At 49.1% G+C, this 23,051-nt stretch overlaps 1 protein-coding gene across 4 annotated transcripts in view; it reads right to left on the reverse strand.

Annotated features, from left to right (window-relative positions):
- Nucleotides 1-22,586, reverse strand: part of LCK (LCK proto-oncogene, Src family tyrosine kinase) — a 35,869-nt gene extending 13,283 nt beyond the window's left edge. The window contains exon 1 of one of the 4 annotated variants that reach the window (XM_055255536.2): nucleotides 22,408-22,586. The gene's annotated coding sequence lies outside the window, so the exon portion shown is untranslated. The remainder of the gene's footprint in view (nucleotides 1-22,407) is intronic. The other 3 variants (XM_055255535.2, XM_063627963.1, XM_055255537.2) reach the window with 3 other exon arrangements.
- Nucleotides 22,587-23,051: the final 465 nt, after the last annotated feature.

The following is a 23,051-nucleotide window of genomic DNA, read 5'->3' on the forward strand; positions in this document are numbered from 1 at the left end:
AAATCCACCTCCACAGTCCATTCTGCTACACACACACTCTCTCACACACACACACTCACACATACCCTATACATACACACACCCTACACACACACACACACACACACCCTCACACACACAGAGAGGCACCCCCTATCCCACCTCCACAGAGGCATCCACACACACACACTTTCACATACACACACACACACTCACTCACCCCTCACAGGTACCCCCCACACTCACACACAGACTCACTCTCCCACACACAGGCACCCACACTCACACTCAATAAACACATACACTCACCCTCCACAAGTGCCCCCCCCACACACACAGAGACTCACACCCAACACACAGGCACCCACTCTCACACACGTACCCACAGACACACATTCACACACACACCCTACACATACTCCCCCCACACACACAGGCTCCCACGCCCACGAACACACACACTCGTCCACACCCACACAGTCACACCCACAAACACACACTCACATACACACACACATGCACCCACACACACAGATGCATTCACCCACACACACACGCACTCACCCCCCCCCACACACATTCTCCCTTCCCCCAACACACATTCATACACACACAGGCACCTCCACACACTCACCCACACCCATGCACACACCCATACACTCACCTCCACATACACTTACACGCACACTCACAGGCATCCCCTCCATACATACCCCCACACACCCACACTCATACACACACAAACACCCACACACAGGCACCCCCACCCCCCCACACACAGCCTGTGTTCTGAACTATTCTAGCCTTTCCCAAACACCCCATGCTATTTTCTTACTTAATGCCTTTGTACTTGTGGTTCTCCCTGCTTTGAAATGCGTATGCTCTCTCTCTCTCTCTCTCTCTCTCTCTCTCTCTCTCTCTCTCTCGACAGGGTCTCCCTTCCTCACCCAGGCTGAAGTGCAGTGGCGCAATCCCCTTAGACCTCCTGGGCTCAAGCAATCTTCCCACCTCAACCTCCCCAGTAGCTGAGACTAAAGGTGCACACCATCATGCCCAGCCGATTATTTTTTTGTAGAGATGAGGTCTCACTATGTTGCCCAGTCTGGTCTCGAACTCCTGGGCTCAAGCAATCCTCCTGCACTGGCCTCCCCAAATGCTAGGATTATAGGCATGCACCACCCAACCCAGTCGGCATGCTCTCTTTTGTCCAACTGCTGAATTCTAACTCAACCTTCAAGGCTCAGCCCAAATATTACCTTTTTTTTTCCTGCAACCTCTACCTGCCAGGTTCAAGCAATTCTCCTGCCTCAGCCTCCCAAACTGCTGGTACTACAGGCACCTGGCCTAAATATCACCTAGTCTGTGAAGACTTCCCAATACTCTTTGCTTCCTTCTCACCCCAGTCTCCTGCAACATTCTTTTTTTTTTTTTTTTTGAGACGGAGTCTCGCTCTGTCACCCAGGCTGGAGTGCAGTGGCGCAATCTCAGCTCACTGCAAGCTCCGCCTCCCGGATTCACGCCATTCTCCTGCCTCAGCCTCTCCGAGTAGCTGGGACTACAGGCGCCCGCCACCACGCCCAGCTAATTTTTTTGTATTTTTAGTAGAGACGGGGTTTCACTGTGGTCTCGATCTCCCGACCTCGTGATCCACCCGCCTCGGCCTCCCAGAGTGCTGGGATTACAAGCGTGAGCCACCGCGCCTGGCCTCTCCTGCAACATTCTATTCAGACCTCAATAATCAACTTAGACACAGAGTTCCATGATTACTGATTTATATGTCAGCCCCAGGGTCCTACTGCCTCTCCCATACCTTTGATGAGAGTGGGGGTTCATCAAGAGCAGAAGCTGTAGTTTATTTGTCTGAAAGCCACCAGCACCCAAAATTAGTTAATAAATGTCAACTGGAACATGGAGTGTTAATGCACAGAGTCTCCCATCTGCAAAGGTCTTAGAAACCAGCAAGCCTAATCTCCAATTTTATTATTTGTTGATTTATTTTTGAGATAGAGTGTTACTCTCTTGCCCAGACTGCAGTGCAATGACCCAATCCTAACTCACTGGAACCTCAAACTCCTGAGCTCAAGTGATCCTCTAACTTCAGCCTCCTGGGTAGCTGGCACCACTGAACCCAGGTGATTTGTTATTTGTTCTAGAGATGGGGGTATTGCTATGTTGCCCGGTCTGGTCTCAAACTCTTGGCCTCAAGTGATCCTTCCTTCTTGGCCTCCCAAAGTGCTGGGATTACAGGCATGAGCTGCCATACCTGGCTAAACCTCTGATTTTAGATGAGCAAACTGAGGCCCACAGAGGTATGCTTAAAGTCACACCACCTATTTGGAGTAGAGCAAAGCTGGAGTTGCTGGCCGGGTGTGGTGGCTCACATCTGTAATCCCAGCACTTTGGGAGACTGAGGCAGTAAGATCATTCAAACTCAGAAGTTCCAGACTAGCCTGGGCAACATAGTGAGACCTCATCTCTAGAAAAAAAATCAAAAAATTAGCCAGATGTGATGGTGCATGCCTGTAGTTCCAGCTACTTGGGAGGCTGAGGCAAAAAGATCACTTGAGCCCAGGAGCTCAAGGCTGCAATGAGCTATGATTGTGCCACTGCACTCCAGCCTGGATAACAGAGAGAGAGCCTGTCTCAAAAAAAAAAAAAAAAAAAAAAAAAGGCCAGGCACAGTGGCTCACACCTGTAATCCCAGCACTTTGGGAGGCCAAGGCGGGCGGATCACAAGATCAAGGGATCGAGACCATCCTGGCCAACATGGTGAAACCCTGTCTCTACTAAAAATCCAAAAATTAATCGGGCTTGGTGGCAGGTGCCTGTAATCTCAGCTACTCAGGAGGCTGAGGCAGGAGAATCGCTTAAACCCAGGAGGTGGAGGTTGCAGTGAGCCGGGATTGCGCCACTGCACTCCAGCCTGGCAACAAAGTGAGACTCCGTCTCAAAAAAAAAAAGTCCGGGCACGATGGCTCACGCCTGTAATCCCAGCACTTTGGGAGGCTGAGGCGGGTGGATCACGAGGTCAGGTGTTCAAGACCAACCTGACCAACATGGTGAAACCCTGTCTCTAGTAAAAATACAAAAATTAGCCAGGCATGGTGGCACACGCCTGTAATCCCACCTACTCAGGAGGCTGAGGCAGGAGAATCACTTGAACCCAGGAGGCAGAGGTTGCAGTGAGCCGAGATCAAGCCACTGCACTCCAGCATGGACGACAGAGCGAGACTCCATCTCAAAAAAGCAGGCTGGGCACGGTGGCTCATGCTTGTAATCCCAGCACTTTGGGAAGCCAAGGTGGGTGGATCGCCTGGAGTCAGAAGTTCAAGACAACCAGCCTGGCCAACAATGGTGAAACCCTGTCTCTACTAAAAATACAAAAAAAAAAAAAAATTAGCTGGGCATGGTGGCACACACCTGTAATCCCAGCTACTCAAGAAGCTGAGGCAGGAGAATTGCTTGAACTCAAGAGGTGGAGGTTGCAGTGAGCCTAGATCCTGCCACTGCCACTGCACTCTTCACTCCAACTTGGGTGACAGAGACTCTGTCTAAAAAGAAAAAAACAAAAGAGAGAGAGAGAGAGAATTCATGCTGGGTCTAAGTGGAAGCAGGGAGCAGTGGAAGTTTCTCATTAGCAAAACTCAGAAGACTGTCCCCATAGTTAGAGACCTAAGTTCAAATAGCAGTTTTGACACTCACTGTGTGACTTTGCTGAAATCATTCCTCCTAAGCCTCACTTTTCCTCTTCTGTCAAATGGGGCTCTTCATCCATTTCTCATAAGCTCACATAAATGTTAGCTTAGTTTAGTGCTTAGAAACACTTTCACCAGTGCACATTCTGTCCTACCAACTCCTGCTTTGGAAGGTGGAAGAATGGGACTGGGTAATTAATCTCCTTTGCTTTAGACTCCTGTTTCTTTCTTTTTTCTTTTTTTAATAGAGTCTCAGCCGGGCACGGTGGCTCATGCGTGTAATCCCAGCACTTTGGGAGGCTGAGGAGGGTGAATCATGAGGTCAGGAGTTTGAGACCAGCCTGGCCAACACGGTGAAACCCTGTCTCTACTAAAAATACAAAAATTAGCTGGGCGTGGTGGTGCACGCCTGTAATCTCAGCTTCTTGGGAGGCTGAGCAGGAGAATTGCTTGAACCATGGAGGTGGAGGTTGCAGTGAGCTGAGATCGCGCCATTGCACTCTAGCCTAGGTGACAGAGCGAGACACCATCTTGAAAGAAAAAAAAACAGACAGAATCTCGCTCTGTCACCCAGGCTGGAGTTCAGTGGTGTGAACTTGGCTCACTGGAACCTCCACCTCCCAGGTTCAAGTGATTCTCCTGCCTCAGCCTCCTGACTAGCTAGGACTACAGGCATGTGCCACCATGCCCGGCTAATTTTTGTAATTTTAGTAGAGACAGGGGTGTCACCATGTTGGCCAGGCTGGTCTTGAACTCCTGACCTCAAGTGATCCACCCACCTCAGACTCCCAAAGTGCTGGGATTACAGGCGTGAACCACCATGCCCGGCCTAGACTCCTGTTTCTTTTTTTTTTTTTTTTTTTTTTTTTTTTTGAGACGGAGTCTCGCTCTGTCGCCCAGGCTGGAGTGCAGTGGCGCAATCTCGGCTCACTGCAAGCTCCGCCTCCCGGGTTCACACCATTCTCCTGCCTCAGCCTCTCCAAGTAGCTGGGACTACAGGCGCCCGCCACCACGCCCGGCTAATTTTTTTGTATTTTTAGTAGAGACGGAGTTTCACCGTGGTCTCGATCTCCTGACCTCATGATCCGCCCGCCTCGACCTCCCAAAGTGCTGGGATTACAAGCGTGAGCCACCACGCCCGGCCGACTCCTGTTTCTTTTCTCTATTTCCTTTTTTTAAAAAATTTTTTTAGACTTGCTCTGTTGCCCAGGCTGGAGTGCAGTGGTGTGATCTGGGCTCACTGCAAGCTCTGTCTCTCCTCCCTCGGCCTCCCCAAGCAGCTGGGACTACAGGCGCGCACCACCACGCCTGGCTAATTTTTGTATTTTGCGTTTTGTATTTTTAGTAGAGACAGAGTTTTGCCATGTTGGCCAGGCTGGTCTCGAACTCCTGACCTCAGCCTCCCAAAGTGCTGGGATTACAGGCAATGAGCCACCATGCCCAGCCCTAGACTCCTGTTTCTTTTCTTTTCTTTCTTTCTTTTCTTTTTTTTTTGAGACGGAGTTTCACTCTTGTTGCCCAAGCTGGAGTGCAATGGTGCGATCTCGGCTCACCGCAACCTCCACCTCCCAGGTTCAAGCGATTCTCCTACCTCAGCCTCCCAAGTAGCTGGGATTACAGGCATGTACCACCACGCCCGGCTAATTTTGTATATTTATTTATTTATTTACTTTTATGGGTATCTGGTAATTATATAATGCTTTTGGGGTACATGATATATTTTGATAGAGGCATACAATGTGTAATAATCACAAAAGGGATAAATGAGCTATCCATCACCTCAAGCAAGCCTCTTATTATTATTATTATTATTATTATTATTTATTATTATTATAAAAACTAGCTGGGCATGGTGGTGCATGCCTATAATCCCAGCTGCTTGGGAGGCTGAGGCAGGAGGATCACTTGAGTCCAGGAGTTCAAGGCCACAGTGAGCTACGATTGCACCACTGCACTCCAGCCTGGGTGACAGAACAAGACCCCTTGTCTAAAGTAAATAAATAAATGAATAATAATAATAAGTTTTTTTAAGTTTTGAAAAGAAGCCCACCATACTGCTAGGCATTTGCATTTCTCTTTCTGCATTTGCATTTCTCTCATTACCTTTTTCTTTTTTATTTTTTTTGAGACAGAGTCTCGCTCTGTCTCCCAGGCTAGAGTGCAGTTGCGTGATCTCGGCCCACTGCAACCTCCGCCTCCTGGGTTCAAGCGATTCACCTGCCTCAGCCTCCCTAGTAGCTGGGTCTACAGGCGCGTGCTGCCACACCCGGCTAATTTTTTGTATTTTTAGTAGAGATGGGGTTTCATCGTGTTAGCCAGGATGGTCTCAATCTCTTCACGTTGTGATCCTCCTGCCTCGGCCTCCCAAAGTGCTGGGATTACAGGCATGAGCCACTGTGCCCAGCCTTATTATTATTATTTTTTTTTGAGACGGAGTTTCGCTCTTGTTTCCCAGGCTGGAGTGCAATGGTGCGATCTCGGCTCACTGCAACATCCACCTCCTGGGTTCAAGTGATTCTCCTGCCTCAGCCTCCCAAGTAACTGGGATTACAGGCATGTGCCACCATACCCGGCTAATTTTGTATTTTTTAAGAGATGGGATTTCTCCATGTTGGTCAGGCTAGTCTCGATCTCTCAACCTCAGGTGATCTGCCCGCCTCGGCCTCTCAAAGTGCTGGGATTACAGGCGTGAGCCACCACGCCCGGCCTAATTTTGTATTTTTAGTAAAGACGAGGTTTCACCATGTTGGTCTGGCTGGTCTTGAACTCCTGACTTCAGGTGATCCGCCCTCCTCGACCTCCCAAAGTGCTGGGACTACAGACGTGAGCCACCGCGCCCAGCTCGACTCCTGTTTCTTAAACTGAAATACTCAGCCTCCCATGGGTACCGGAAGTCATGTCACGGTGTGCATTTTCCCAGAGCATGTGTTTCCTGACCTTATTCATGTAAGTTAAACAAACATGACCTATTATGGAGGAAAACGCAAAATGTGCATGGAATTTTAAATCAAATCAAGAAACTTTCCAGGAAAAGGGTACGTATTCGCTCTTTCCCCTACTGTTAGGAGTCCTGGGGGGAGGTGGACATTTGGGAGATCCTGCTAGACCAGAGCGCACCCATCCGTGACTGCAAATGACTTTTTGACTATTATAGGCTGGGAGTAATTAGCAACAAAAGCCCCCAGTAAAGGACTAACAGCAACCTGGAACCGGTCTCAGATGAGCCGAGCTGTTTTGTGAGGAAGGGAGAGATGGGGAAGAAGAAGGACAAGGAGAAAAAAGGGGAGGGGGAGGAGGAGGGGGAGGAAGAAGAGGAGGAGGAGGGAGAGGAGGAGAAGGAGGTGGTGGTGGTGGAGAAGGAGGAGGAGGAGGAGGAAGAAAGGGCGCAGTAGCTCAGGCCTATAATCTCAGCCCTTTTGGAGGCTGAAGCAGGAGGATCTCTTTTTTTCTTTTTTCTTCTTTTTTGAGACGGAGTCTCGCTGTGTCGCCCAGGCTGGAGTGCAGCGGCGCGATATCGGCTCACTGCAAGCTCCGCCTCCCGGGTTCATGCCATTCTCCTGCCTCAGCCTCCCGAGTAACTGGACTTACAGGTGCCCGCCACTGTGCCCGGCTAATTTATTTTATTTTATTTTTATTTATTTATTTATTTATTTTTATTATTTTACTTTAAGTTTTAGGGTACATATGCACAATGTGCAGGTTTGTTACACATGTATCCATGTGCCATTTTGGTGTGCTGCACCCATTAACTCGTCATTTAGCATTAGGTATATCTCCTAATGCTGTCCCTCCCCCCCAACCCCTGCTAATTTTTTTTTGTATTTTTAGTAGAGACGGGGTTTCACCGTGTTAGCCAGGATGGTCTTGATCTCCTGACCTCGTGATCCGCCCGCCTCGGCCTCCCAAAGTGCTGGGATCACAGGCGTGAAACACCGCGCCCGGCCCAGGAGGATCTCTTGAGCCCAGGAATTACAGACCAGCGCCTGGGTAACATAGTGAGACCTTATCTCTACAAAAAAAAATTTTTAAAATTAGCAGGGCATGGTGGTGCACCCCTGTAGTCCTAGCTACTCGGGAGGCTGAGCGGGGAGGGTCACTTGAGCCTGGGAGGTTGAGGCTGCAGTGAGCCGTGAACACGCCACTGCACTCCAGCCTGGATGACAGAGCAAGAGAGCAACACCCTGTCTCAAAACAAGGCCGGGTGCTGTAGCTCATGTCTGTAATCCCTTTGGGAAACCAACGCAGGAGAATTGCCAAGAGTTTGAGACCAGCCTGGGCAACGTAGCAAGACTCAGTCTCTACATAAAGGAAAAAAAGAAGAGGAAGAAGGAGGAGGAGAAGGAGAAGAGATAAACTAGGGTGCAACAGTGAGAAAAGGCCAGTAGAAGCAGCAGAAGGGATCTAGGCTGGAGACCATGGGGCTGGAAGCTGGTACCTGGTCCAGGCTGGGGTCAGGTGGGGAGGGAAAAGGAACCACAAGGCCTTGGGCTAGGATCCAGGAAAGCATGCAAGGCAGGTCCTAGATTCTGGACTGAATCTGGGCCAGAAAATCCCCGACTTAAGACTGGGCAAAAAGGGCCGGGCGCGGTGGCTCACGCTTATAATCCCAGCACTTTGGGAGGCCGAGGCGGGCGGATCACGAGGTCAGGAGATCGAGACCACGGTGAAACCCCGTCTCTACTAAAAAGACAAAAAATTAGCCGGGCGTGGTGGCGGGCGCCTGTAGTCCCAGCTAGTCGGAGAGGCTGAGGCAGGAGAATGGCGTGAACCCGGGAGGCGGAGCTTGCAGTGAGCCGAGATTGCGCCACTGCACTCCAGCCTGGGTGACAGAGCGAGACTCCGTCTCAAAAAAAAAAAAAAAAGACTGGGCAAAAAGTGAGAAAAAGTCAGCCCATGTTAAATTAAGATGAGAGGAACTCTAGCTTTGCAGGGTATCTGACCTCTACTGTTTCCCCTATGGCCCCCGAGCTACAGGTGGCAGATCCTGCCCTCTGTAAGCATGTGAGCTGTGGCAGCAATCGTAAGTCTATAGGATCTGGCAATGCCAGAAATGTTTGTGGTCAGAGGCTCCCAGACTGAAGTTTACATGCTCCCAGGAAGTCCCAGGCTAGTGCCCGGGAGGCCCCTAGGTTATTTTAATATTTCAAAAATCTGAAAGGAAATTCCACTATACTTTGTTTCTTATTTTGATAAATTGTATTATTTATTTCTTCACTGCATACTTAATTAAATCTCTGGTTAAATTTTTTTTTTTTTTTGAAACAAAGTCTCACTTTGTCACCCAGGCTGGAGTGCAGTGGTGCAATCTTGGCTCACTGCAACCTCCGTGCCTCAGCCTCCCAAGCAGCTAGGATTACGGGCACGTGCCGCCACACCCAGCTAATCTCTCAATTTTTAGTAGAGATGGGGTGTCACCATGTTGCCCAAGCTGGTCTTGAACTCCTGACCTCAGGTGATCCACCTGCCTGGGCCTCCCAAACTGCTGAGATTACAAGCGAGAGCCACTGTGCCCAGCCAAATGTTTGATTAAAATGTAAACTTGAGGCCAGGTGCGGTGACTCACACCTGTAATCCCAGCACTTTGGGAGGCTGAGCAGAGAGGATCGATTGAGCCCAGGAGTTTGAGACCAGCCTGGGCAATGTAGTGAAACCCTTTCTCTATTAAAAAAAATTTTTTTTAACTTGAAAATAAGAAAATTTGCATCTAAATGTAGCTTAGTAGGTAAAAACTTTAAAATCATGAGATCCATTTGGGGAAGAGGGAGTGTAGAACAGGAAATGGTAAAAGACACTTTGTCTTCACAAGAGTTTAGGAAACACCAATACAGTTCATCAGCCTCATTTTAAAACTGGGGAAAAAGAGAGGTTAAGTGATTGTCCCAATAATACACTGAGGGTTCCTGGCAGATACAAAACTCAAATCAAAACCTTACATCCTTTTTTTTTTAGACGAGGTCTCACTATGTTGCCCAGGCTGGTCTCTAACTTCTGGGCTCAAGCACTTCTCCCACCTCAGCCTCCCAAATAGCTGGGATCGCTGGCACATGCCTGGCTTGGCTCCCACGTCCTTTATCAAGAAGTCTAAGGGTGGAGGGGGAGGGCTGAGAGGTCTAGGAGAATGTGAGACAGGAAGGCAGGTCTGACAGGGTAGGGTCCATTTCCCATCAAAAATTTGACCACTGTGCTGTTAACAAAGGCTTTTCTCTTCAAGACAATCCTCCCTCTATCTGGAATGCATGTTTCTGGGTATATATTTACCTGACTGTTGAATGCAAGTCTGTGCATATGAAAACATATGCAGGGAGCACAGTGCTTATGGGTGTGTATCTGTGGCTTTGCAGGAGTATGTGTGTGCAGAGGGATATGTAACAGAATGAGACTATGAATAGCAGCGACTGTCCCTGTGTAATTGTGAGGTCATACAGGCATACATCTGTTTATACAAAATGTGGGTATACCCCATCCTTCCGGTCTTCTTCTTTTTTTTTTTTTTAAGCAGGGTCTTGCTCTGTTGCATAGGCTGGAGTGCAGTGCAGTGGCACTGTCTCAGCTCACTGCAAACTCCTGCCTCCCAGGCTCAAGGGATCCTCTTACCTCAGCCTCCTGAGTAGTGGGGACTGCAGGCTCATGCCACCAAGCCTGACTAATTTTTGTATTTTTTGTAATGATGGAGTTTCACCATGTTGGCCAGGCTGGTCTTGAACTCCTGGGCTCAAGTAACCTGCCACCTTGGCCTCCCAAAGTGCTGGGATTACAGGCGTAAGCCACCGTGCTCAGCCTTTTATTTTTACTTTTTTGCAGTGACAAGGTTTCACCACGTTGCCCAGGCTGGTCTCAAACTCATGGGCTCAAGCAGTCCTCCCACCTCAGACTCCGAAAGTGTTGGGATCGCAGGCATGAGCCACCATGCCCAGTCTAATTTTTATTTTATTTATTTATTTATTTATTTTGAGATGGAGTCTTGCTCTGTCCCCCAGGCTGGAGTGCAGTGGCACAATCGCAGCTGACTGCAACCTCCACGTCCTGGGTTCAAGCAATTCTCCTGTTTCAGCCTCCCAAGTAGCTGAGATTACAGGCGTGTACCACCATGCCTGCTAATTTTTATTAGTTTTAGTAGAGACAGGGTTTCACCATGTTGGCCAGGTTGGTCTCAAACTCCCAACCTCAAGTGGCCTCCCCGCCTTGGCTTCCCAAAGTGCTGGGATGACAGGCATGAGCCGGCAGACCTGGCCGGTGGCCTTTTTATAATCATCACAAAATGTTCTGTGGACCACGGGCAGCCTTAAGTTTGACTGAGAACATTACATGCCCTAGTCAGAGGCAGCCTCGAATCTACGAAATTCTTACTCGTGACCTTGGATTACTAAATTGGGAGAAAAGAATGTCCTGTTTCATTCACCCCAGAATCTGCCCTCATTGCTGGTTCTGGGAGCCCTGGGGATTCCTTTCATCTGTTTTTTTTTTTTTTTTCCCCTTCTTCCACTTCTTTCTTTCAGACAATGAGAAATTTAAATTAAGCTTTAATTTTGATTTTCTTTTTACTGACCTCATTTATTAACCTGGTTAGATCATGTTGGCTGTTCAGCAATCTTTATCAAACTAAGACCAGAAGGAGTCTGGGCATGGTGACTCATGCCTGTAATGCCAGCATTTTGGGAGGCCGAGGCAGTAGGACTCCTGGAGCCCAGGAGTTCGAGACCAGCCTGACCAACATGGTGAAACCCTGTATCTACTAAAAATACGAAAATTAGCCAGGCGTACTAGGTGCATGCTTGTAATCCCAGCTACTCAGGAGGCTGAGGCAGGAGAATCGCTTGAACCCGGGAGACAGAGGTTGCAGTGAACCGAGATCGCACCATTGCACTCAAGCCTGGGCGACAGAACTAGACTCCATCAAAAAAAAAAAAAAAAGAAAAAGAAAGGGCCGGGCGCGGTGGCTCACACTTGTAATCCCAGCACTTTGGGAGGCCGAGGCGGGCGGATCACGAGGTCAGGAGATCGAGACCACGGGGAAACCCCGTCTCTACTAAAAAATACAAAAAATTGGCCAGGCGTGGTGGCGGGCACCTGGAGTCCCAGCTACTCCGGAGGCTGAGGCAGGAGAATGGCGTGAACCCGGGAGGCGGAGCTTGCAGTGAGCCGAGATCGCGCCACTGCACTCTAGCCTGGACAACAGAGCGAAACTCGGTCTCAAAAAAATAAATAAATAAATAAAAGAAAGAAAGAAAAAGAAAGAAAGAGATTCTCCTGCCACAGCCTCCCAAGTAGCTGGGATTACAGGCATGCACCACCACACCTGGCTAATTTTTGTATTTTTAGTAGAGATGGGGTTTCACCATGCTGGCCAGGCTGGTCTCGAAATCCAGACCTCAAGTGATTCACCTGCCTCGGCTTCCCAAAGTGCTGGGATTACAGGTGTGAGCCACCATGCCTGGCCAGCAGGAGAATCTCTTGAACTGGGGAAGCGGAGGTTGCAGTGAGTGGAGATCACGCCACTGCACTCCAGCCTGGTCCATGGAGTGAGACTCTGTCTCAAAAAAAAAAAAAAAAAAAAAAAAAAATTAGCCAAGCATGATGGTGTGATGGTGTTTGCCTGTAGTCCTAGCTACCCAGGAGGCTGAAGTGGGAGGATCACTGAGCCCAGGAAGTCAAGGCTGCAGTGAACCGTGATTATACCACCGCACACCAGTCTGGGAGACAGGGGACCCTGTCTCAAAAAAAGAAAAAATTAATTAAATTAAATTAAAAAAATTTTTTAAGTTAACATTTTTTCTCCTCCAACTATAGACCTATTGATTTAATGAACATTTTGTCCAAAATGTGTGCCAGCTTCTTGACTGAGTCTCTTGGGCCAATGCTTTACATCAAGAACAGGCAGGTGGTCAGATGCAATGGCTCACGCCAGTAATCTCAACATTTTGGAAGGCCAAAGTGGAAGGATCACTTGAGGCCAGGAGTTCAAGACCACCCTGGGCAACATGGGGAGAACTCATCTGTACAAAAAATACAAAAATTAACCGGGTGTGGTGGTGCACGCCTGTAGTCCTAGCTACTCAGGAGGTTGAGGTAGGAGGATCGCTTGAGCCCAGGAGGTTGAGGTTGCAGTGAGCCAGTATCATACCACTGTACTCTAGACTGGGGGAAAGAGCAAGAACCTCTCTCAAACAAAACAAAACAAACAAAGCAACACAAAAAGCAGCAGACAAGACTATATTTCCTTTAGGGATCATTTCTTTAGTTCAGTTTCTCTGAACATGTAGAGCACAAAAAGTAAAAAAGAAAAAAGAACAAGCAGGCTATTCTACTGCAGACCATTGTTGCACTCTGGACCACCTTACGGCAAAACCTGTCAGAAATCATTTAGAATGGCCAGGGCTGGAGGCTCACGCCTGTAATCCTAGGGCCGAGATGGGAAAATCACTTGAGCTCAGAAGTTCAAGACCAGCCTGGGCAACATAGTGAGACCTTGTCTCTGTAAAAATAAAAATAAAAGGCCAGGCGCAGTGGCTCACACCTGTAACCCCAACACTTTGAGAGGCTGAGGCGGGTGGATCACGAGGTCAAGAGATCGAGACCATTCTGGCCAACATGGCGAACCCTCATCTCTACTAAAAATACAAAAAATTAGCTGGACGTGGTGGTGCACGCCAGCTACTCGGGAGGCTGAGGCGGGAGAATTGCTTAAACCCGGGACTGCGCTCCAGCCTGGCGACAGAGCGAGACTCTGTCTCAAAAATAAAATAAAATAAAAATAAAAATAAAAATTTTAAAAATGAATCATTTAAAACATTTTCTTCGCCTTTGCTCCTGACCCAGACTTGATTAATGACAAAGCTGCCCATGTTCAATAAAGAGCCTTAGCTATTCATGCCCACATAGAACCCTCATGACAATATCAAGCAATATCAAGAATCGGGGCTAGCAGGCATGGTAAATAATTTCTTTCTTTATTATTTTATTTTATTTTATTTTATTATTTTATTTTATTTTATTTTATTTTATTTTGAGATGGGGTCTTGCCCTCTTGCTGTCTTGCTCTCTTGTGCCACTGGAGTCAGTGGCAAAATCACAGCTCACTGAAGCCTCGACCTCCCGGGCTCAAGCGATCCTCCCACCTCAGCCTCCCGAGTAGCTGGGACTACAGGCATGATTGTGTCACTGCACTCCAGTCTGGGCCATGCCCGGCTATTATTATTATTATTTATTTTATTATTTTTTTTAGTTGGAGTCTCACTCTGTCGCCCAGGCTGGAGTGCAGTGGCGCGATCTCGGCTCACTGCAACCTCTGCCTCCCAGGTTCAAGCAATTCTCCTACCTCAGCCTCCTGAGGAGCTGGGACTACAGGCGTGTGCCACCACACCTGGCTAATGTTTGTATTTTTAGTAGAGATGGGGTTTCACCACGTTGGCCAGGGTAGTCTAGAACTCTTGGCCTCAAGTGATCTGCCTGCATTGGCCTCCCAAAGTGCGGGATTACAGGTGTGGCATGAGCCACCGCACCCAGCCTCCAGCTATTTTTTTTTTTTTTCTTTTTCTTTTTCTTTTACCTGAGAAGCTGTGAATGAGAGGGCCTGGGTAATTTTTGTATTTTTTGAATTTTTGTAGAGACAGGGTTTTGCCATGTTGCTCAGGCTAGTCTCAAACTCCTGAGCTTAAGCAATCCACTGCCTCAGCCCCTTAAAGTGCTGGGATTACAGGCATGGGCTACCGTGCCCCGTCAGTAATTAATTTCTAGTGGGTAAATCAGGGATGTGTCCTGGGCTACCTCCTTTTTCATATTTTTTTAAATACGTGATACTTTTTTTTTTGAGATGGTATCTCACTCTGTGGCCCAGACTGGAGTGCAGTCACACAATCATCGCTCACTGCAGCCTCGACCTCCCAAAGCTCAGGTGATCCTCCTACCTCAGCCTCCTGAGTAGCTGGCACTATGGGGGGGTAACACCATGCCTGGATAATTTTTGTATTTTTAGTAGGGACAGGGTCTCACCATGTCACACAAGCTGGGTTTTGTTTGTTTTCTTTCTTTTTTTTTTTTTTTGAGACGGAGTCTCGCACTATTGCCCAGCCTGGAGTGCAGTGACGTGATCTCAGCTCACTGCAACCTCCACCTCCCGGGTTCAAGTGATTCTCCTGCCTCAGCCCCCCAGGTAGCTGGGATTACAGGCACCCGCCACCATGCCCAGCTAATTTTTTGTATTTTTTGTAGAGACGTGTTTTTTAGTAGAAACTAATTTTAGTTTCACTATGTTGGCCAGGCTGATCTCGAACTTCTGATGCTGTGATCCACCTGCCTCTGCCTCCCAAAGTGCTGGGATTACAGGTGTGAGCCACTGCGCCCGGCCTGGTTTTTTTTTTTTTTTTAAAGAGATGGAGTCTCACATCTCACTCTGTCACCCAGGCTGGAGTAGTACAGCACACGACTGTAGCTCACTGCAGCCTGAAACTTCTGGCCTCAAGTAATCCTCCCACCTCAGCCTCCCGAATAGCTGGGATTACAGGCACGAGCCACTGCACCTGCCTTTAATTCCTCTCTCTCTCTTTTTTTTTTTTCCTTTAGAGATGGGATCTCACTCTGTTGCCCAGGCTGGAGTGCAGTGGCATGATCATGGCTCACTGCAGCCTCAACCACCTGGGCTCAAGTGATCCTCCCACCTCAGCCTCCTGAGTAGCTGGGACCACAGGTACACACCACCAAGCCCAGTTAACTTTTTTATTTTTTGTAGAGACAGGGTCTGCCTATGTTCCCCACGCTGGTCTTGAACTCCTGGGCTCAAGCAGTCCCCTTGCTTTGGCCTCCCAAAATGCTGTGATTATAGGTGCAAGCCACCACACCTGGCTTAATACCTTTTTTGAATGAACTCTGTAGCCTCTTGACACAGAACAAAAAAAAAGCATTATTTTGTATGCAAACAAAATGGATTTATTTTCACAAATTGGGAGTGTCTTGAACATAGAACTGATTCTGCTAGTCAAGTATCGCTATAAATAAGGGATTAGAGCAATTATTCTAATTGGTATTTTAGTAGAAGTCCCCTAACCAGTAACATGAATGTACCTGATAATCCCTTTTACTGTGTCCACTCCCTTGGGTAGCTTGGTGTGCTTTTTCTACCATGGGAGTTTTATTAGGATGGAGCCTTCCTTACAGCTCGGCAATCCACACTGCCTTATGAACGTTTCTGGGAGTCTGGCAGTTCTGGAAGCTCAGTTCACCATGTCCATGCCATGGCAACCCAAGTTCAATCCAGTTTCTCCCAATCACTTGCTGGCAGAAGGGCACCAGGCGTGGCGGTTTATGCCTATAATCCCAGCACTTTGGGAGGCTGAGGTGGGCAGACAGATGCTTGAGCCCAGGAGTTTGAGACCAGCCTGGGCAACATGGCAAAACCCCATCAGTACAAAAAAAATACAAAAATTAGGCCGGGCGCGGTGGCTCACGCTTGTAATCCCAGCACTTTGGGAGGCCGAGGCGGGTGGATCACAAGGTCAGGAGATCGAGACCGCGGGGAAACCCTGTCTCTTCTAAAAATACAAAAAAAAAAAAAAAAAAAATTAGCTGGGCGCGGTGGTGGGCGCCTGTAGTCCCAGCTACTCAGAGAGGCTGAGGCAGGAGAATGGCGTGAACCCGGGAGGCGGAGCTTGCAGTGAGCCAAGATTGCGCCACTGCACTCCAGCCTGGGCGACAGAGCGAGACTCCATCTCAAAAAAAAAAAAAAAATACAAAAATTAGCTGTACTTGGTGTCCCATGCTTGTGGTCCCAGCTACTTGGGAGGCTGAGGTGGGAGGATCACCTGAGGTTGGGGAGGTTGAGGCTATGGTTAGCCAAGATTGAGCCACTACACTCCAGCCTAGGCGACAGAGCAAGACCTTGCCTAAAAAAAAAAAAGAAAAAAGAGAAAACAAGACTTACTGGCAGAAGGCTGTTGGGCAGCTTACTAAACCTCTGCACTTCCCTCAGTTCCTTCATCAGCAAAATCATGACAAAAATAAGACTTGCATCTAAGGCTGGCTGTGGTGAGCATTATACGTGATATATAGACGATCTCATAACATAAAATGCTTAACATAGTGCTTGCTTCATAGACACTGGCCTTAAACATCTTTCAGGCTAAAATGATTGATCATTTTCATTTTCCTTCATGATTTTTGGCACTTCCGCAGGCTACCTTTTCACCTTTGACATATGTACCTAAAATGGAAACTTTACTTACCATAAATGGGAAACCAGAATCATGAGACATAAATACGAGTGAAACAACAGTGCACACTAAAACACATAAATTAACATTCGTAAATGTTCATCCATTATCCCCTAAAATCACTCACACACCTGAGTGGTGTACAGGTCATATTTTAGGAAATGCCGCACTGCAAGAGAGAACTTTGGGCTTAGGCTGCTGCTTGTTGATCAAAGGAGCTGGCCTATTAACAAAAATGTAATGGGTGAGGTAGGACGATTGCTTGAGACCATACATAGTGTGAGTGCAGCTTGGGCAAAATAGTGAGATCTTATCTCCACACACTTTTTTTTTTTTTTTAAGACAGAGTTTCGCTCTTGTTGCCCAGGCTGGAGTGTAATGGCATGATCTTGGTTCACTGCAACCCTCACTTCCTGGGTTCAAGCAATTCTCCTGTCTCAGCCTCCCAAGTAGCTGGGATTACAGGTGCCTGCCATCACGCCTGGCTAATTTTTTGTATTTTTAGTAGAGATAGGGTTTCACCATGTTGGCCAGGCTGGTTTCGAATGCCTGACCTCAGATGATCCACCTGCCTCAGCCTCCCAAAGTGTTGGGGGTTTAGTAGAAACGCCGTTTCTACTAAAAATACAAAAATTAGCCGGGCTTGGTAGCAGGTGCCTGTAGTCCCGGCTACTTGGGAAGCTGAGACAGGAGAATTGCTTGAACCCGGAGGCGGAGGTTGCAGTGAGCTGAGATTGTGCCACTGCACTCCAGCCTGGGTGACAGAGCAAGACTCCATCTATAAATAAATAAATAAATAAATTGTATTGTTATTATTATGTTTTAATAGAGACGGGGTGTTGCTATGTTGTCCAGGCTAGTCTTGAATGCCTAGTCTCAAGAGATCTTCCTGCCTCAGCCTCCCAAAGTATTGGGAGTATTGCCTGGCCAAGAATTTTTTTATAATTAGCTGGGCATGGTGGCACACATCTGTAGTCCTAGGCTACTCAGGAAGCTGAGGTGGGAAAACCACTCAAGCCCAGGTGTGTGAAGTTACAGTGAGCTATGATCACACCATGTGCCCCAGCCTGGGCGACAGACTGAGACACTGTCTCAAAAAAAAAAAAAAATTTTTAATGGGTACCTCCTATGTGCCAGATTCTGACCTAGCGCTGAGGACGCAGAGGTGAGCAGACAGAGAGCGTCCCATGCATTTGGCCCTGCCCTCTGTGACAGAGGTGGGTGCCCCTCTGGTGGGTCATTTCATTTTCACAGGAGGCTATAAGGCTTGTAGTTAGCTCACTGATCAAAAATATCTGTGACTGCCAACAACATGGCCGCACATGACAGCAACATTTGCCAGGAAGTAACATTTCAAAATCACCACTGTTAACCATTTACCAAGCTAAGGTTTAGTGAAACAGTTAAAAGGATGAGGTATTTTGTATTGACATGTATTGACATGGAAAGACATCCCGCATACACCATGGCAAGTAAGTTGCAGAACAGAATGCAGAGTATATGCCTATTTGCATTGACATATGTATATAGGGGATTCTTTTAAATAAGCTCTGTGCTAAGCCTTTATTTGCATTATTTCATGTAATTCTCATAATAATCCTATGAAGTGCTATTATTATCCCCATTTTACAGATGCAAAGACTGAGGCCCAAACCAGGTAAAATGATTTGTCTGAGGCCTCATAACAAACAAATGAGCAGTGGAGTTGTGAAGTGAGTCCCGGTCTGCCAGCCTGCAGAGACTAGACTTAACCTCCATGTTTTTCAGCAGCCATACATGGGAAAATCTGGAAGGACACACACCAGATGTTTCCCGATGGGCATATCCCAGAAGTGGGATTGGAGGAGGCTGCATTTCTTGTATTTCTTTATATGCCTCTGTACTGTTTGAGTTTTAAATTTTATTGTATTTTTTAAAAATAATTAAATAGAGATGGGGTCTGCCTATGTTGCCCAGGTGGATCTCAAACTCCTGGGACCATGTGATCCTCCCATCACGGCCCCCCAGAGTGCTGGGATTACAGGTGTGAGCCACTGTGCCTGGCCTGTTTGAGTGTTTTTAAAACAGCAATGTGCTAATTTTGTAATTAGAAAACAAAAACAGCTGGGCGAGGTGGCTCATGCCTGTAATCCCAGCACTTTGGGAGGCTGAGGCAGGCGGATCACCTGAGGTCGGGAGTTCGAGACCAGCCTGACCAACATGGAGAAACCCCATCTCTACTAAAAACACAAAATTAGCCGGGTGTGGTGGTGCGTGCCTGTAATCCCAGCTACTCGGGAGGCTGAGGCAGCAGAATCACTTGAACCAGGGAGACGGAGTTTGCAGTGAGCCAAGATCGTACCACTGCACTCCATCCTGGGCAACAAGAATAAAACTCTGTCTCAAAAAACAAAAACAAAAACAAAAACAAAACTCAGCCAGGCATGGTGGCACACGCCTGTAATCCCAGCTACTAGGGAGGCTGAGGCAGGAGAATCGCTGGAACCTGGGAGGCGAAGGTTTACAGGCATGCGCCACCATGCCTGGCTAATTTTTTGTATTTTTAGTAGAGACGGGGATTCACCATGATGGCCAGGCTGGTTTCGAACTCCTGACCTCAGGTGATCCACCTGCTTTGGCCTCCCAAAGTGCTGGGATTACAGGCGTGAGCCACTGCGCCCTGCCGTATTTATTTTTTAGAGACAGAATCTAGCTGTGTCACCCAGGCCATAGTGCAGTGGAGCAATCATAGCTCACTGCAGCCTCAGACCCCTAGCTCCAGATACTTTAAAATCAACACTGAGGTTGATTGTTACAGGCCACATTACTGGATGGTACCTTGGTCCCACCTGCTCCTCACCCCATACCCCACCCCACCCCTACCCCACCCCACCCCACTGAGAATTACTTTCACTGAGTTGAGCTTGGCCTTGAAGGCATCAGCTCATGGGTGTGTGTATGGAGTTATAGGATGTAGTCTGTGTTTTATGTGTAGTCCCTGCCCTGCCGCTGAACACATCTGTACACATACATTTTCCTATGATATATATGGTGTTTTGGCGTGTGTGTGTGTGTGTGTGTGTGTGTGTGTGTGTGTCTGTGTGAGAGACCCTCTTCTAAAGTAGATCCCATGGCCCTGCTCAGAGTCCAGCCTGCCTGAGTTCTCACACCCCTCACACTGTATACAGGAAACAGGCTGATTTGCAAAGCCACAGCACAAGTGTGAGGGAATGGGTGGTTCACTGGCCCGCCAAGGTGCTGAGTGGGCGTAATTTGGGTGTGGACAGCCCTCCCTTTGGTGCATCATTTGCAGGGGGAGGGAGTGCCTCACCTCCCTTAAACACCTACTATGTGCTGGCCAGGTGCGGTGGCTCAGGCCTGTAATCCCAGCACTTTGGGAGGCCGAGGTGGGCGGATCACGAGGTCAGGAGATCGAAACCATCCTGGCCAATATGGTGAAACTCCATCTCTACTAAAAATGCAAAAATTAGCTGGGCATGGTGGCGTGCCTGTTAATCCTAGCACTTGGGAGGCTGAGGCAGGAGAATCACTTGAACCTGGGAGGCATTTTTGTTTGAGATGGAGTTTCGCTCTGTTGCCCAGGCTGGAGTGCAATGACTCGACCTATGCTCACTACAACCTGCGCCTCCCAGGTTCAAGCGATTCTGCCTCAGCCCCCTGAGTAGCTGGGATTACAGGCACCTGCCACCACGCCCGGCTAATTTTGCATTTTTAACAAAGACACGGTTTCACCATGTTGGCCAGCCTAGTCTCAAGCTCCTGGCCTCAAGTGATCTGCCCGCCTCAGCCTCCTAAAGTGCTGGGATTACAGGTGTGAGCCACCGTGCCTGGCTTGATTATTGCCTCTTTACAGAGAAGTAAACTGAAGTTCAGAGAGAGATGAAGCCACTTGCTCAAGGAAATGGGAGAGCGGAATTGTGACTGAGTTGGCCTGTCTCTGAAATGCATGTTCTCTGCCCCACGCCACACCCGTGGGCTCTTTTGCCTCTGGTCTTGCTCTGAGGTCTCTGCCCTCATGGTACCCAAGGAACAGAATCCAGGGATAGTGACCTTGGCTTCATGTCCTAGGCACTCTCAAAACTGGGTCTTTCTCCTTCTCAGAACTGTCTTGACTCTCGCAGGAAGCTTTCCAGATCTTAAGAGACACCTTCTCCCCTCCTCTGAAGCAACCCTCAGCCTGTTCTCGGCCCCTGTCCACTTGGCCCTTCTCTCTTTGAGAAGAGCCTCTGTTCCTGGGGCCCAAGAGCAAGGGACCCTGTCTGATTCATCTGTCAGCATAGGGCTGGGTGGAAGGAACTGCTCACGCCTGTCCAGGGTGAATGACCCTCCCTGAAGTGCGGGGAGGGCCACCATGTTCCCTAGCCCCCACAAGAGGCTACAGGACTTGGAGCTGTAGACAGGAGAAAGGCTGCGACCTGCTGACTAGGCGGAAAGTGTGTGTCAAGAAAAACTCCAACGAAGCAGGGGAAACCTGGAAATCTGGCTGAGTGGGGACTCCCCCAAAAAATTAAGGCTCAGAGTTAAAAAGTGAGGAGGTGAGCAGGTAGCAAGTATGCCTCCCCAGTCTCTCTCCACCTCCCTGGGGTTTGAAGCAGGAATCAGCAAAACCAACTGGCCCTACCCAGGCAGGGCTGAAGCGGGAGGGAGCCAGGGGCGAGGGGAGGACATCCTGCCGTGACGCTTGGCAGGGGCAGGAATGGTGACTTCCCAGATGGGAGTTCAGCGCTTCCTCACCCAGGACCAACTGCACCCCTGTCTGGGATAAAAATAGTACTTCCTCTTCCTTTCTCCCATCATTCTCTTTCACTTCCAACTTCCTAGACTCAGATCAGATACGTCCATCCACCCTGGAGCTCCATCCCGGATGATGGACACCCCCACACCTATCAGTCCACGCCCATCAGGAGATTCTTCCCTCGATCGCTGAGGCTAAAATCACTCCTCGCATGTCCATCTGGATGCCCTGGGTGATCGCTCTCTCTCTCTTTCTCTCTCTCTTTCTCAGGAGATTCTTGTCACCGGGGTCTTCCCCAGAAACCAGAAGGATTCCTGGGTCCTCTGAGTCCAGCCTGTCCGTCACCCTGCTCCAGGCGGGGTGGTCACAGCCTCGGCCATCACTCTCTCCGGAGGCCCAGCCCTGCCACTGCCTTGCTGAGAAACTGGGGCAGTGAGTGCCTTGTTCTCTCTGGGCCTCAGGACCCTCATCCTCATGGCATGAGGGACTGGACTTTGTGGTTTCTGGAAGTCTTTTTAACACCTGACTGTCCATGTGCCTGGTGTCCAGGAAACATGCTCCCAGTGAGGTGGGGCCGCTGGTGGACAGCACGACAGAGGCAAGCGCCACCAGCTTTGCAGGAAAGAGGCGATCCAGCTACACTGCCTGCCTCCCGCCTGACCTTGAGCGACCATCTTCTCTCCCCAGCCACAAAGGGCTGCTGCATCCCTAGGGAGCCTGGGCCCGCACAGCCGCAGCCGTCTGCTATCAGGCCTCTCACCCCGGCGCCCGCGCCCCCAATACCAGCGCTCCTTACCTGCCCAGCCCGGGAGCCCTCTGGCCCCATTCACATGGTCCTCCTGGCCTAACCTGGCTGCCTGGACAGTCTCAGCTCCCTTCGCCGTCGTAGCCACCACCTGTCTCCCCGCGCCCACGTCCCACTCTGACTTCCTGCCTCCTCCGGAGGGCTCCGCAGCCAACCGGGCCCCAGCAGCCCAACCACAACCCTCTAGCACCCCAAGCTTCCTGCCACCATAGACCCCCGCCTCTCAGCCCCTGGGGGTCCCCTACATCTCCAGGCCAGGTCCTACTTCCCCTACTGTCCCAGGGTGACACTGGGAGGTTTAACGTTGAGGGGAGGACGTCTGATAGACCCTCCTTTCTGCCCTTCAGGGTGCGTCTGGGCAAGAGATTCAAGGGCAGCCTTTGGGCCCAGTGAGCAGGGGGGCAAGCGGACACACACTCAGCTTATGGTGAGAGGCAAACAGCACTGCAGCACCACCGTTGCAGCTGAGAGACCCTTTTGTTTCTGTCTGACAGCAAAGGTAGCATCGTTCAGAGTCAGAGGAGAGGACAATATCCCTGTTAAATAGCTGGTGAGCAGTCCGTGCATGTTACAGTCAGGTCAGGCCGAGAGAACAATTCCCATGTCATCTCAGGGCATGGAACAGTAGCTTTATT

The sequence above is a fragment of the Symphalangus syndactylus genome, chromosome 12 (genome assembly GCF_028878055.3).
Source record: "Symphalangus syndactylus isolate Jambi chromosome 12, NHGRI_mSymSyn1-v2.1_pri, whole genome shotgun sequence".
NCBI classification, from domain to species: Eukaryota; Metazoa; Chordata; class Mammalia; order Primates; family Hylobatidae; genus Symphalangus; species Symphalangus syndactylus.